Raw genomic sequence first — 12627 nt, 5'->3', positions numbered from 1 at the left:
TTGGAGGAGTTGTGTTGATTGTATATTTGTTGTATATACACGTGTCTGATGTGTTTTACTGGAGGATACATGTTGATTGTACCTATGTTCCGTGTACATGTGTTTAGGGGGATTATCGGAGATCATGATTGATTACACCTATGTAGTTGTGTATATGTGTTTGGTGGGATATGTGGAGGTATCATGATGATCGTATTCATGTTGTGGGGTACTTGTGTGGATCTGGGGGTTGCATGGATAATGACGTTGTCCGTATCATGATTATATATATATATATATATATCATCATTCATTGCATTGCTGACGACTAGTGTCTCCCTTGTGGTTGAGAGAGTCGTCAGTCGTTTATAGCTATCCTTTCGACCACTGATGGAGAGTGGTAGGAGTGGAGCTAGTCCTGTCGCGCTTACTCAGTCGCTCAGTGTTCTGTCAGCCTCGACCACTCTGGAGTGGTGAGTTTTGAGGGTACAGTAGTCAGAGGGCTAGAGATGTGAGTGGTCAGGGACTCTTAGCTCTGTAGTTATATAACTACTTAGTTGACCGTCCGCTTCGGCCGCTTATAGCGGTGCATGTACTGGAGGCTAGTACGGTTTGTCACGGATCCAAGCCTCTCGGCCATACAGGGGTCGTGGTGTCTAGAGAGGTGGCGGGGTGACCATGGAGCATGCATGCACATTTGCATTTGATGCGCGGTGCATCTTTGGAGATATATTTGCATACATGCCTAGTAGATACTAGTTGCATGTGTTTGTGGTATGTTGCATTTGTTTGCGATATGATTGTTGCATATGGTTGTTATGCTGCATACATGTCATTTATTTTACATGTATTTGCAGTCGTATTTATATTACACAGGTGTCACGAGTAGGTCTGTTGCAGATCTAGTAAGTTTATTGACCATTGTACTAGGTGTCGATTCCAGATTGGGTATGTATCTATCATTATGTCGGTTGTGGTTTGTACAGTATGTATGTCGGGTTAGTAGGTCTGATATGTTCAGATGCATTGATTATGATAGTATGATCATGTTCTTTGATTCCCTACTGAGACTGTATACTTTTGATCTCCATGTTATTTATAGATCATGCACTATCCTGTCTATTACCCACTGAGTTACCTATACTCACCACCGCATATATGTCTTTATGTTTTCAGATAGATGGTTGGAGTGTCGCTTGGAGTATCCTGTCTGTCGGGTCCTACGTCACATCCGATGATCGTTTCGGGTTTTGTATATCTTTTATTTGTATTTGGTGATTGTTGTATTTGGTGTGTTGTTGTATTTGTTGTTGTGGTTGTTATATAAAGCCTAGTCAGCTAGCAGTGTGTTGATTTGTTTTGTATGGGCTTTCGTTATCGTTTTTCTGTTGTGTTGGTTTAATACAGCCGAGTGGGCTGTCTATTGTATATATATATAACTGCGTGGTTGTGTTTTATTCTTGTTTCAGCCGAGTGGGCTGATTTTATAACTGCGTGGTTGTGTATATATTCCAGCCGCATGTGGCTGATGTATTTTGTATGTATTTATGCTTCAGATTGTCACCGGTACAGGGGAGGTGCTACCGAAATTTTTTGGTAGGGGCTCCTTTGGGGGCGTGACAAATGGCTAGTAGTCACCCATGATTTACCTTCTTCGTGCTGCCTTAGCGACGAGTTGACGGAGGCGCTAGGGGTGAGCGAATCACCTTTTTCCACATAAACCGTCAATCAAGTTCAAATTGCAAATCCTCAGCGTGAGGAATCCTTAGGGCATTCACTAATAACACACCCAACACCTTGTCCATGAGATTCACCATAGGTCGAAACTTCAAAGTGTTTTACATAATTTATTTGCACCAGCTCGTACGTCTGATTTTCAGAAGTGAAGGAACTCAGTTCATTTAATCTCAATGAAATGTCATTAAAGTATCGGTTACAAACCGATGTAAGATTCTTATATATCTCTGCGTCCAAAAGTAATCTAAAGGTGACGGTGGTGCAAGGTGCGGCATGAATAAATTAATAGGTAGAGAAAAGAAATAATATAAAAAATTTTAATAATCTTATTACTAAAGTCAATAGACTTATTTATACAAATTATCCAAACAATAATGGAAATATTAAATAATGCATACAATCATAATAATTATAAACATAGTAATGTAATAGACTTGGAAATATTATTTTTCCTATTTGATTCATATCGATCTTGATTGTGTGCCAAATATAATAAATCTCAATTGATTGAAATCAATTAGAGTTTATTTCTATTATTGTCATTACCCACGACAAACTCAATGGAAGTGCCTGAACGTTGAGTTTGAGTGCTAACTTGGTGAAACGTTGTCTAGATAATGGCTTAGTAAATATATCAGTAATTTGATCTTTCGTAGAGATATAAGAAACCGAAAGCTATTGAGTCGCTACATGCTCGTAAAGAAAATGAAAATCAATCTCTACATGCTTGGTATGAGCATAAAAAATAGGATTTGCTTAAGATAAGTTGCTCCAATATTATCATACCATATTTTAGGTGTAGTAGTTGGGAAAAAGCGTAATTCTGAAAGAAGAGATTGTAGCTAAATAATTTTTGATATTGCGTTAGCGATAGCTTTATATTCAGCTTCAGTACTCGAGCGAAAGACTGTAGGTTGCTTCTTTAAAAGCCAGGAAACAAGATTTTGCCCAAGAAATATAGCATATTCACTAGTAGAATGTCTATCTTCCGAAGATCCAGCCCAATCTGTATCACTGTAGGCAATCAACTCTCGTGAAGACTAACGATATAAAAGAAGACCATGTAGAATAGTACCTTTGAGATATCGAAGAATTCTCTTAACACATTCCCAATGATGTTCAGTAGGAGCATGCATAAATTGACAGGCATGATTCATAGTGAAAGCAATATCGGCTCGTGTAATTATGACATATTGTAGAGCAACAACAATACTACGGTAGATCTGGGGGTCAGACATTGAAGAAGAGGATGAAGGTATAGTGAAACCACCCTTAATGATTGGTGTGGAGATAAGACATGCATCATCCATTTTAGCTCGTTGTAGGAGCCCAGTAATGTATTTGCTCTGAGAGAGAAGACAACCTTCAGAATGTGAGAGAAACTCTATACCAAGGAAAAAATGAGCATTGCCAAGATCCCAAATAGGAAACTCTTGATGAAGAAGATGTAGTAAAGTAGTAATACTATTTTGATCACTACCAGTTATTAATATATCATCCACATAAATCAAAACATATATTGAAAATTCCTCATTACATTTGTAGAATAGGAAAGAGTCTATTTTTGAGCCAAAAAATCCCTGAGTATGAAGCCAGGTAGATAGACAATGAAACCATGCACGAGGTGCTTGTCGAAGACCATATATAAACTTCTGAAGTTAACACACATGTGTTGAATGTTGCGGGTGGATGAATCCAGGAGGTTGCTTCATATAAGAAGTTTCTTCAAGGTGTCCATAAAGGAAAGCATTGGAAACATCTAATTGGTGTATTGGCCAATTGGAGCTTACAGCTATAGATAGTAGCAATCTGATAGTTGTAATTTTGACGACTGGACTAAAAGTATCATTGAAGTCAATACCTAACTGTTGATTAAAGCCTTTAGCAACAAGGAGAGCTTTGTAACGTTCAATAGAATCATCTGCACAATACTTAATTTGGTAAACCCATTTAGAGCCCACAATATTCATAGATGGGGTACAAGGGACTAAGCTCCAGGTTGCATTATGAAGAAGAGCGTCAAATTCTGTAGCCATTGCAGCACGCCAATTTGGATCTTTGACTACTTGTGTAAAACTAGAAGGTTCAACAAAATTTGAAGAAGCAATAAAATCATGTGGAAGAGGATAACGAGTGAAAACTGGTTGACATCATGCATAAATATCTCTTAGAGGAAGCATTCGCCGAGGAATATCATCATCAGAACTACTCAGAGATGAGTGGTTAGACAGATGAGAATCAGAACTAGAGAGTGGATCACCACTAGCCACCGAGTCTACAAGAACTTGTGGAGATGGAGCAGGACCCAAGATACCATCCCCCCTTGTACTTTCAATATATCTTGATGAATCAATATGTGGGGCTTCTAGTATATTGCTTGGTAATATTAGATAGTTGCCTTGATTATCTGAAAGAGGATATGAGGTAGCAACTACAAACGGAAATAGAGAAAGTAACATGTCGAGAAATATATATCCGACCAGTCAAAATATAGAGACAATAGTACCCATGATACAAATTACTATAACCAAGGAAAACACATTGTAAAGAGCGAGGGTTTAACTTGTGCTTAGAGTAAGGTCGTAGCCAAGGATAACATGTGTAACCAAAGATAGGAAAGAAAGAGTAATCTGAAAGAGAATTATAAAGTCTTTCCAAGGAACACTTATTTTGAAGTAGTGGAGTGGGTAAATGATTGATAAGGTAGACTGTGGTTTAGATGACATCATCCCAAAATTTAAGTGGAACTGAGGCATGATTAAGAATAGCTAAAGCAGTTTCAACCGCATGACGATATTTTCTCTTGACGGATCTATTTTGTTCAGGAATGTAAGGACAAGAGACTCGATGGATGATGCCAGAGGAAGTAAGATGACGATGAAGCGCTTGATACTCTCCACCCCAGTTAGAATGAAAGGAGAGGATTTTACGATCAAAATAGTGCTCAACTTATTTTTGAAAGCGATAAAAAATATCAAAGAGATCAGACTTTCTTTTCATAGGAAAAATCCAAGTAAACTTGCTAAAATTGTCAATAAAAATAACATAATAAAGAAACCCTTGATTAGATAAAATAGGAGCAGGACCCCATACATCAGAGTAAATAATTTCTAAAGGAAAACTAGAAGTGTGAAAAGAAGACACAAAAGGTAATTTATGAGATTTTACTTTCATACAAGCTTCACATAAATGAGAAGAGAATACTAAAGAAATTGGTAAACAATACTGGTTAATAATATTCTGAACAACACGTAGAGACGGATGACCAAGATTGCGTGCCAAGAGATCAGTGCGTTCTCCAACAAACGCATTAGTATAGGTGAGCTAAAGATGATAAAGATCGTCTTTAATATTTCCTCTAAGTAGAATAATTCTTGTTGTGGGATCCTTAATTTACAAGACAATGATGAGGATGAAATTCAAAGAACAAGTTATTATCAAGAGCAAACTGACGGATGGAAAACAAATTTTTAGTAATAGAGGGAACATGAAGAGTATTGCGCATACGAAAAGTACGACCTCATGAGTGAAAAGATGTGTTTCCAATGTGAGTAATTTGTAAACCTGAGTCATTACCTATTTGTACTATGTTGGGTCCATCATAAGGCGAAGCTTCTGTGAGAATATTATATTCCAATATAACATGATGAATTGCTCCAGAATCCGGATATCATCGTGGGTTCTCAAGAGTCGATGAAATTATATTAGGAGAGATAGAATGTGAGAATACTCCAGAATGGGATGACTAGGCTGTAGAATGCTAAGAAGGTGGTGGTCGATTTGAAAATGCATATGCTCCTTGTGAAATAGTTGGTTGTCCCAAAGCTGCAAGACCACCAGCAAAATTTGAGTCAAATCTTTTAGAACATTAAATACCAATATGTCCAACTCTGAGATAAATTTGACATCTTCGACTATTATACCAATCAAATCTTCTAGAGCAATGAATACCAGTATGATCAATGATGTGACAAATTTGACATCGGTCTAAACTTTACTTTTGGCCATCTTGATGTCGTTGAGTATCTAACATCGAAAAGGATTAAAGTAGTAGTGATGGAACCCCGGATTGTCGGTGCCGAAATCGAGAACGAAGGATGTTGGCGTCAAAATCGGCAGTAAGCGATGTGGGAGTCAAAATCAACATGAAAAGGAACTGGTACTGATGTGTTGCTACTTGGAAGAAGAGGAATTGCCTGGTTGCTGATGTCGGTTGATAGAGCAGCTAGTTCTGGTGGAATGGAGTTGACTTCTTGCTGGAAAAATAGGGAGAAGTTGTGGCTAGTGGTGGAAAACGGGAAGGAGGAGAAATAAAGAAGGAACGCTTGCTGGGAGAAAAGATTTAAAAAAAAACTACTATCGTGGACTTCTGTGAAGAGAAGAAGAAATAAGGAGAAAAATAGAAAAAGGGAAAGTGGAAGAGAGGATGAACAAGAAATAATAGGTTGAGTGGAGGTGGTCGTCGGTCGTTGGTGAAGGAGGAAGAAATAAATATCAAGGAATAGATGAAAACAAAAATATAGGTATGAATGAACTTGGCTCTGATACTATGAAGAAATTAATAGGTAGAGGAAAGAAATAATATAAAGTTTTTTTATAATCTTATTACTAAAGTCAATAGGTTTATTTATACAAATTGTCCAAAATAATAATGAAAATATTAAATAAGACGTGCAATCATAATAATTATAAACATAGTAATATAATAGAGTTGGAAATATTATTTTTCCTATTTGATTCATGTCGATCTTGATTGTGTGTCAAATATAATAAATCTCAATTGATTGAAATCAATTAGAGTTTATTTCCATTATTGTCATTAAGGCGAAGGAGAGCATAAGTGAACGGGAGGGATTTGGTTTGTGACACTTCTGAAAAGGTTTCAAGATGGTGATCTTCTTGGCGACAAAGAGCAACTTTACATCGCAACGTCATCTACAGTGTCTTCTCTGAGTTTCTTCACCAAAGAGCATTGTAAATCTTTATTGTTTCTACAATAAATCAATAATGGTATCAGAGTCAAGTAGTACTCGAGAGAGTCGAGTAGTACTCGAGAGAGGAGAAAATCCCTCCGGCAACAGTGGCCGAGGCTGCGTAGTCAAGTCAAAAAAAAAAAGAACGGCAGCTGTTTTGCGTCTTGTCCGTCACTGGGACAGAAGTGAACATCAGTGACCGCCTTGAAATGCCGATGATTGCCAGCAAAGCGAGGCAACCTCACGTTCTTCACAAAAAAGGGCCAACACCCTCTTGCATTTTCTGTGTATTGCGCACCTACGACCACGTCGAGCCATCGGCGACCGGTGTCTGGCACCCGAGGACGCCGGCGACTGATTCCGAGGCCGATGACTGTCGATGCTCCAGTTGCCGTGTTCGTCACGGCAAAGAAAGTGAGCGTCGCGCGCAGACAAGTAGAATATATCTTCTGTTCCTCCATCCAAGTTTTGCGAGAAGTTTGATTTTTATAAATAAAAGAAAATAAAACGTTAGTTTCGTATTGGCTTTAAAGAAAAGAATCAAAGGAGGATCCAGAAGAATGTGTGAAAGATCTAGAAATGAATCTAAATATGAATCTAATGGATGATACTGAGGCTGATCTTGCCTTCATCGAGTCTTAGATGAATGGGATAGTATTGCCCACTGCACTAGTATTTTTTCTAGTGGGAGTGGTGCTACCTTATCTTGCAAAGTAGAGTTCAGTTATTATCACTGTTACTATGTGTGGATAGTATTAAGCTCATATTAATGGAATCTTATAATAGAAACTACTGTTATGTACAAATAGTGTTATTTTAATTAAAAGAATAGTATGTGTTAACAATTTTGAAGAATAATTAGTTCATTTAATCGGATGAGTGTAATATAACTGATCAATGTTGATTAGATTGGAGCATACAAATGATGAGTGGAAACATAGTTACTACTTGATTTTGTAAACTAATTCAAATTTATATTGAGTCAATAATTAATTATATGTATATGAATTACACTAAAATAATAAATAATGTGTTTATTTATTGTAGATCATGACAACTAAGAATATCATAGTTGAACTTAATAAGGGAAAGAAATTATATGAGGATAACTACAAAATCTGCCACCTCAATATATAATATGTTCTTAAGGAGCAAGAAGTTTTAGATGTTGTAAATTAGTTCATGGAAAAATCGGCTGATGGTTCTATAACATAGCATAGACGTGACCTTGATGCCTATAAGGCATGGAAAAATAAGGACTCCACTATTAAGGGAATATTGATTAGTTCAATGGTAAATGACCTGATATTTAAGTATGAGTCATTACCATCAGCTCATGCTATCTGGCAGTCCTTAGGAAAAAGTACAATGGAGTAAGTCTCAATAAGCTTTATCAACTGACAATTAAGTTTGACAGCTATAAAAATCACTCGAATGTTACCATGACCCAACATCTGAGGGAAATGGCTAATATGATTCGATAATTGAGAAAGGTAGATCCATCTTTATGTTCTTTCCATGAGCATTATGTTGCAAGTTCAGTATTGTTAGTTGATTCTTATCCTTTGTGGATTATAGATTTAAGAGCAACGAACTATGTAGCTCGTGATTGACCTATATATGTGGAGTACTGTCAGGTACTAGCTGGTAATAAATGGATATATGTGGAAAATAATGCAAGGATTGAGGTCAAAGAAATTGGCATTTACAAACTCAACTTGCGTGGTGGACGTTTCTTGTTTCTACATGATGTCCTATATGCTCCTGAGATTCAATGAAATCTGGTTTTCATTATTAGTCTTCTTGATTTAGGTTATTGTGTAAACTTTTATAGTCATTGTGTGGAACTTTGCATTAACTCTGTGTTAATTGGGAATAGTTTTGTAACAAACGGTTTCATGGTTCTTGATGTAGAATCAAATAATAATTATGGAAATGATGGTTGTTTTTAAAACATTGCTTTTACTAGTGATGTTGATACTAATGATGAAGTTTGGCATACTAGATTAGGACATATAGGACAAGAATGAATGAATAAATTAGCTAAAGAGGAGTCGTTAGGTGCTCATGCTAAAGTTAACTTGTTTATATGTGATCATTGTCTTGTTGGAAAAGCAACTAGAAAACTATTTGGTAATGCTATTAAAGCTGAAACACCATTGCAATTAATTCATTCAGATATTTGTGGTCTAATAAATATAAAGTCTAGAAATAGAAGTTCTTATTTTATTACATTTATTAATGACTTTACACGTTGTGGTCATGTGTATTTGATTTTTTACAAATCTGAAGTATTAGATTGCTTCAATCATTACTTGAGCGAAGTTGAGAATCAATTAGAACATAGGGTTACGATCTTTCGCACTGACCGTGGAGGTGAATATTTGTCTGATCAGTTCAAGATAATTTGTAATGAGAAAGGTATCATTAAATAGCTAACTATCCCTGGAATTCCACAGTAAAATGGGGTAGCTGAAAGAAGAAATATGACTCTTCTTGAAATGATTAGGTTTATGATGGCGTAGGCTAATTTGCTGGTCTCCTATTAGAGAGATGTATTATTAGTTGTGGCCTATATACTTAACAAAGTGTCTCTTCAAAGTCAATTCCATCTACCTCATATGAATGTTGGATAAGCAAAAAACTAGATTTGAGTAATATGAGACCTTAGTGGTCAGCTATCTACGTTCATGATAAGACTCACAAATATGAAAAATTAGGACTCAAAGGTAAAAAGTGTATCTTTATAAGGTATTATGAGACTTTTAAGGGTTATTATGTCTTCATTAGTGAATAATAAATAGAATCATCTCTGAAATAGAGTCAAGAGATGCTATTTTTGTTGAAATTGAGTTCTCAATACGAGGTGAAGTTGGTAAAACAATTCCTCTATTTGCAATAGAGGTGGAGGATAATATTCCTTTATCACCAAATTAGGTATCACGAAAGATGCCTAAATCTAGTTAACCCAGTGGGAGTGATTTGCCGATGAATGAGTGTCACGCCCCAGAGGAGTCCCTGTCCGAGAAAATTTCGGCAGCATCTCCCCTGTACGGTGGACAATCTGAAACTTTCTACAAGCACTAAATACCTCATCCACATGCGGCTGGAATAATAACAACAAAATAAACCATCACCACGCAGTTTATATAAGTAAACAGAAAGATAATACTCTGACTCGAAATCCACCCTACTCCACTACACTCGTAAAGCTCAAATCCGATGAACTCACCTCTTCTGCCGTCCAGGTAGGCATGTAGTAGAATAAAATCCAAATCATACCAAAAATCCATCAACATCTCAAAATCCATACAAAGTCCAAGTATCCAAACAAACCAAGTCTATAACATAGTCAAATGAAAAGCATAAACAAAACCAAAGATAACTATAGCTGATGGTCTGCAGGGGACTAGCAACTAGAACTCTCTCTCCTGACAGCATCAACCTGAAATATAACAACAATGGAGGCGGGGTGAGTCCAACACTCAGCAGGTACAACTGATATACAAAGTAGGAAAATAACACCTAGCACTAATCATGCGTACAGTCTCTTGATAAGAAAGATAAAAATGCATCTGAAGTAAACAGGAGAGAAACTGTACTAACCAGGACCTGAGTATAAGGTCAAACAGTCCGAGGGATAAGGAAATCCTGTATGCATGTCAAACATAGGTATCCAAACAATATGCAGCATATAAATGCAGCAAACACAAACACAAGCAATAAATGCATCATGCATATGATGCCAATGATGCGTCCTGGTCACCCCTGATGCTAGTCGATCATCTCACACAATAGTGAGGCCGAGTGGGTAGGGCTGTGACAACCGTGCACTCTGTCGTCACTACTCCTGATGAGTGACCGAGTGGACGGGATGCTATCGGAGTACACCTATCCTCCTACCCCAAATCATAAATGGGAGAGCGCAATGCTCTCAACTCCCGGTACACGATGACGGGGAGGAATCCCTGCCGGATAACACGTTGTGTCACACTACCCATGAGCGGACCAACGATGCCTAATAGAGTCCCTGCTGCAACACACTCTGCCTGAATCGACCACTAACCCATGAGTGGTGGTATGTGCAGATCCATGTAACTGGCGATGTGCTCAACAATAATGGAGCGGACTATCGCACAGCATGCAATCATGCAAATGGTGCATGGCAATAACCATAAAAACATCCTGACCTAATCCATATATATTGAAAAGTGCACCCTAGGTCAACGAATCATATCGAATCAAAGGTACACAGAAGGTATAAAAACCTAGGTCCTGAACATGGTGAAGCATGGTATATCACTACCCCCTATAAGCATGTATAAACAAATAAAGTATACATGGGATGCAAATCAAGCAATCAATCAATCATGTATCAGATAATGGGTAGTGACTAACCGAAACAAATAAAGGACATAATTAATGCAACTTGTTAAATTCACTACTATGTATATCAAATGACATAAGTCAAAAGTACCCGCCTCCGATAAGAAAAGTCCAAATCTGACTCCGAGATACCCGTCTCGCGTCAAAGTCCTGTGTCACCAATATATATACATTTTTATTTAGCTACAACTCATATAAATAGCCAAATAAAAATCTCTAACACTAAATTAGGGCAAAACCCTAATCATATAGCATTAATCCTACCAAAATTAAATCCAACGATTATTTAGGGTTAATTGCTTTAACTATAATCATACCATTAATTTAATTCCAACCCTAATCCATTTCACCTTCCAAATTAGAACTTGCTACTAACCTAGTCAACCTGAACTCAATAAAAATTTGAGTCCAATCTCATTCCTAACCTTTCCTTCAAATCAGTACACACTACAACATAAGAAACAATTGCACTACACCTTACCTCAATTCTCACAGTCGTTACAAGAACCAATAGCCACCAAATGGAGTGACTATCCAACCACAGCACAACCCCACAGCAAGTTCCTGCTACGGGATTCACCACATTGCTGCCCAACTTAGAGTTGTTGCTGCCAACAATTAATTAATTACTACCGAAAACCAGATACACTATCCTGATCAAAAACAGAAATCCAAAACCAAGAATCCAATCTTACCTCAACCGTGACCTAATTCCACCACAAAGGAAGATTGATCAGGAACAGAGGAGAGGCGGCACAGTGAGGTCCTTCAGTGATAATCGGCCGTAGCAGCACAGAGAGTAGAAGGGAGAGCGTCGGCTGTGACAAATCTTCGTCCCCGAGGCACTGGTCTCGGACAGCACCAGCAAAGATCGCAGCATGGCGCTCACTGGCGTTGGCAAGGTGGCTAGGGCACAAGCACTGAGTAGGAAAATGGCGATGGATTGAGGGTCGCCGGCGCTTGGGGAAAGAGGAGCCGAGTGCTCGGCGGCGTCACTGTCGGGTAGAGAAGGCACCGAGAGGAGAGAAGAAACGGCTCGAAGTGGCGCCGTCGATGAGGAAGACGATCTGATCAACGCCGTGCAAAGGAGAGGAGATGAAGCAGAATAAAAGGAGAAGAAAGCCTCGACTCGGGCAGAGGAGAAGAAGAATTTGGTTCGGCGTCGGTTAGGGCACAGAGGAGAAGAAGGTCGCGCGTGGTCTCGGCGAGGAAGAGAGAATGGCGGAAATAAAAGAAATAAAAGAAATAAAAGAAAATAAAGAAAAGGAAATGTAAATATAAACATTTCCTCGCTTAAACGGGGTAACCTAAACAGGCTTTTCTGGCCCCCGTTTTTATCCCCGTTAACTCGTCCGTAAGAGCTCCGAAAAATTTCCGAAAAATTTCCAAAAATTCCGGAAAAATTCCCTTATCAATATTTGCCTATTTTCGGTATTTTACATTCTCCCCCACTAATAAAAATTTGGTCCCCAAATTTCGTTATCTACCATCAGCAAGTACTAAAAACCGATATAGAGTATAAATGTTGAACAGTAAATAAATCACATACCTC

The sequence above is a fragment of the Zingiber officinale genome, chromosome 1A (assembly GCF_018446385.1).
Source record: "Zingiber officinale cultivar Zhangliang chromosome 1A, Zo_v1.1, whole genome shotgun sequence".
Lineage (NCBI taxonomy): Eukaryota > Viridiplantae > Streptophyta > Magnoliopsida > Zingiberales > Zingiberaceae > Zingiber > Zingiber officinale.
The sequence above is the reverse complement of the archived record's forward strand: the minus strand, read 5'-3'. Positions refer to the sequence as shown.